The sequence below is a fragment of the Penaeus monodon genome, chromosome 16, assembly GCF_015228065.2.
Source record: "Penaeus monodon isolate SGIC_2016 chromosome 16, NSTDA_Pmon_1, whole genome shotgun sequence".
In the NCBI taxonomy this organism is placed as follows: domain Eukaryota; kingdom Metazoa; phylum Arthropoda; class Malacostraca; order Decapoda; family Penaeidae; genus Penaeus; species Penaeus monodon.
The window spans coordinates 24,318,801-24,323,800 of record NC_051401.1 but is presented as its reverse complement, the minus strand read 5'-3'; positions in this window follow the sequence as shown (position 1 = coordinate 24,323,800).

Here is a 5,000-nt window from a genome sequence, read left to right as displayed (position 1 = left end):
CCCCTCCCTCCCCTCTCCTCCCCCCTCCCTCCCTCCCCCCTCCCCCCCTACTCCTCTCCCTCTCCCTCCCTCTCTCCCCCCCTCCCTCCCCCACTCCTCTCCATCTTTCCTCCCCCCTCCCCTCCCTTCCCTCCCCTACCCTCTCCATCTTCCTCTCCCTTCCCCCAACAAAATTTCCCCAACTCTCCTTTATCTCCTCTCTCCTTCCACTTCACCTTTTACTCCTTCTCTCCTTCTCTTTTCTCTCTCTCTACTTCTCCCTCACTCCTTCTCCCCTACTCCTTCTCACCTACTCCCTTCCTCCCCCTATCCTCCTCCATCCTTTTTTACTCCCCCACCACTTACTTCCCCTCCCTTCCCCCCCCCCCCCCCACATCCCCAATCCCCCGCCCGCTCCACTTCCCTGCCACTCTCCCTCCCTTCTAACCCCCCAATCTACCCCCTCCTTGTTACCCCCCAATCTACCCCCACCTTGTTACCCCCCCCCCCCACCCCAGCAATCGGCCCATATACAGAGCCGCTAATAAAAATTAAAACCGCAAAAAAAGTGGTGATCGCCACCATAAGAAAAACATAAAGGGGGGAGGGGGTTGGGGGAGGGTGGGGGTGAGGAGAAGGGAGGGAGGAGGGGATAAGAAGGAGAAGGGGGGGAGAAGGGAGAGGAGGGAGAGGAGGGGAGAGAGGGGTGAGGAGAGGGGGGAGAAGAGGGGAGAGGAGGGGAGAGGAGATGGAGAGAGGGGAGAGTGGAAGGGATGGGAGAGAGGGAGAGAGAGGGGAGAGGGGAGGGGAAGAGGCGGGGAGAGGAGGGGAGAGGAAGGGAAAGAAGGGAGAGGAGGGGGAGACAGGAGAGGAGGGGGAGGAGGAGTGAGAGGCAGCGTAACGCCCTTCTGACAAGGAAGTTCTTCTTTGAGGATTCCTTGTGCATCTGCGTAACTGAATAACGAAGCTGGATGAGAGGAGAGAGGAGGGTAAAATCTGGAGGAGGCAGAAGGGAGAAAGACGGAGGAAGAGGAGCTAGGATGGAAGAAATGGAAGCGGGAGGGAGTGGATGGAGGAAAGAAAGAGAGAAAAAGCGGAAGACGGCTGATGAAGAAGAGGTGGGCGGCCAGGGAGGGGTGGTGGGAGGAGGGTGGGGGAGCTGCAGGTAGGGGCAAGGGGGGAGGGAGGAACGGAAGAATAGCGGAGGAGGAGAAGGTGTAAGAAACTGTGTATAAAAACGAACGGAAAGTCGCTGTATTGAGGGAGAATCCCCGGGGTGTTTTTAATGCAATGTTTCTACTTCACCTGCGAAGCTAGCGTAGAATGTATGAGAAAACGAGACGGTTTTATTTACATCTCTCGTCTTTGAGTGACTACGCCCCTAAAACATTCAAACTTTTGATAATGTTTGTTAGTTTGATTTGCCACAGAACGTAACACAGTAAATAACATTAGGAACTAATCATAAGATGATTGAGTAATATGATCCTGTTTGTATACATATCCTGTCTTTGAGTGACTACCTGCCTAAGACATTCTGCCTTTTGATGCTTGTTAGTTTTATTCGACATAGAACGCAACATAATAATGAACATTAAAAACTAAACATATGATGATTACGTAATAAGATACTGATTTGTATACATCCCTCGTCTTAGATTGCCTACGTACCTAAAACATTCTACGTTTTGATAATCGTTGTCATTTTGCTGTAATTCAGTCAATCATAAAACAAACAAACAAACATAAGATGATTGAGTAATAAGATACTGGCCATAATACAGAAAAATAGCTCGGGCTTTTGTGTACCGTGTCCCTCTAAGGCAGTAAAAGATAACGTCGTAACCCCACATGACAACAAAACACAGTCGTAAAGCATCATGACACCATTACATCATAGCGGTAACATATTAATGCCATTATACATAGTATTTAGCAATAACATGTCATTGCGGTAATGCGCCAAGGACCGAGCACAAAATTGTTAGCACAGTTGGTGAGAAATAACCATAAAATCACTTGCTGGCAACGCTGCCCTGGAAGGTGACCATGGAGGGCGGTGCGGAAACACAATGCAGGATTTTGCCCCGAGATTTTTGGATACAGCGACGTAACAGCTCAAACACTTCATGATTACGAGAGACCATGTGGACAATAGATAATGGAGATAGATAATGTAGCATACCAAAGCTGTTAGTGAAATTGATTTTGTCTTAACACACACACAAAAAAAAAATCTTTCTCATTGGAAATCAACAATATTTTTTGTTTAATTGTTTGTTTTTCTTGGTTAATTTTTCGAAACCATAGCATGTAAATCCCTCATTCCCATCCATATTACAAGATAACCAACTGCATTTCCATCTAAAGAAATACATTGATAATATTCCCCTTTATCATCCTCTAAACAAAGAGAAAATCAAAAACTAAACTAAAGAATTACACAGTATCAAAAAAATAAAAAAATAAGAATAAAAAATACATAAATAAAAATAATGATAATAATAATACATAAATAATATATGCAATAAAGTAAGTAAACAATGATAATAAAAGCAATAATAAAATAAATAAATAAATAGATAATCTTGCTTTTAAGGTTTCTCAAGCATTGCGTCAAGTTCGCCTTCCTGTGACTGAAGTGTAATGGTTGACCTTTTTCCTCTCTCACGCGCTCTCATCAGCGTGCATATCCTCAAAAGAATTTCCCTTTATGAGAATTCCAGACCCTGTTCTTTCCCGTCCGTCGCCTGTCTATCGCATTTCTATCTATCGTCCGTTTCACAGCGCTGGGGAAGGTCTATGTATTTAACTTCATGGAAGTCAACACCTCTGCTACGCAGTGTGAGGGTAGAGCAACAGGTTATTTGTGATTGCGTAATGCTTCTCCTAACGACTCTGGAATAACCCTTCCCGCCCCTCCTTTTTGTACTGACAGACTACCTTGCCTCAGAACCTCTTCTTTCTCTCTTCAAAGTGTCTCGGGAGATTTTAGTTTGAGTTGTCCAAAGGTGGTTTTCTTTCGAGTAATACCTTTAATTTTGCGAGGCTGCTGATCATTATAAATTTATGAATGTCTTCGATACGTAGTCAGTTGCTTTTTGAAGGAAGCGTATCCTGTGGGTTACAAAAGCCTACCTTCGTCTTTGAGGATGCAGAGGCTCTTCTGCCTCTCTCTCTCATTACGTGTGTGGCGTCTTTCGCATGTGTGTGCGTGTTTGTATGTGTAGATGTGTGTATGTTTGTTTGTGTGTGTGTGTGTGTGTGTGTGTGTGTGTTATATATATGTGTGTGTGTGTGTGTGTGTGTGTGTGGTTGTGTGTGTGTATATATATATATATGTATATATATGTATATATATATATATATTATATATATATATATATATATATATATATATATATATATATATATATATATATATAATATATATGATATTTAAATGTCTGTCTATCTATCTATCTCTATATATATATTCATACAAATATACATACGTATGTGTGTGTGTATGTGTGTATGTGTGTGTGTGTGTGTGTGTGTGTGTGTGTGTGTGTGTGTGTGTGTTTGTTTGTGTGTGTGTTTGTTTGTGTGTGTGACTGTGTGCGTGTACGTGTGTGTGTTTGCGTATGCATATATACATACATACATACGCACACGCTGTGTGTGTGTCCGTGTCTGTGTCCTCTCAAACAAAGTCAAACTGGTTATCCAGTGGAAGCTGTTAACTCAAAGAGCCATGCTAAACGCGATTACTCTTTACTATCAAAGACATATGTTAAGCAGAGATAAACCGCTGGCTACTGTTGGCCAACAAGCAAAAACATTGCTCTTTTGTACCTGCTGTTGTTCTGATTTATCTCGCTGCATGATGCGCAGGTGATCCATCCTGCACTGTAACACTTGCACAGAGTAATTTTCTTTATCAGCGGTGTCAAGTCTTGTACAACCCGAGGTAGTGAAGCCGCAGCGATGGTCACAGAAGTCGCCACGAAGCAAGCTGACGGTGAGGAAACCGGGACCTGTCTTTGCTAATTCCCTCAAGATGCAGGAGCATTTTTCATCGAGGTTCGGCCTTCGTAATAGTTTGTAATTTCAGTGTAACGCTCTCGGATTCCGTTATTTCGCTCCACGTGTTCCGTAAGAGATTCTGGAATAGTGTCATGACTTCCGTATAATGTTCTGAGTTTCGGTGATATCGTTATGATATTCGTTCTTCGTAACTCATGAGACTCATATCTTTGTTATCTTGGTGTGGATCCCAATAGAACGAGAGTGAGATGATGCAGCAGATAGATAGAGAGGGATAGATAGATGGATAGAGACGGAAAGCTTGAAAGTGTGCGTGTGACGAAGAGAGAGACAGAGAAGTGGCCAACTTACAGCATCCTGGACGTGAGTAATATTAAAACACACACACACACACACACACACACACACACACACACACACATACGCACACACACACACACACACACAAACAAACAAACAGACATACACACATCTACCCATACAAACACACACACACACACACACACACACACACACACACAACCACACATACATATAACCATACATATAAACACACACAAACAAGCAAACAACCACAAACACACAACTACACATACAAACACACACGCACGCACAATGAAGAGAGAGTAGCAGGGAAGCCATTCGCGGTAATGAGTGAGCCCAAGTAGACCATGGCGTCTGCAATACAACAGCAAGAGTTTCTAAAAATGTACGTGTGTATGTCATATCTGGGATGTGCAGAGATAAGGGTCAGCGGATAGAACATACGGTGATTATGAATGGTGATACTATGATTTAGAGGCTTATAATTATCATCATCGTCATCATCGTCATTACTATTATTATTATCATTATTATTATTGTTATTTTTATTATTATTATCATTATTATTATTACTGTTATTATTATTATTGTTGTTGTTGTTGTTGTTATTATTATTATTATTATTATTATTATTATTATTATTATTATTATTATTATTATTATTATTA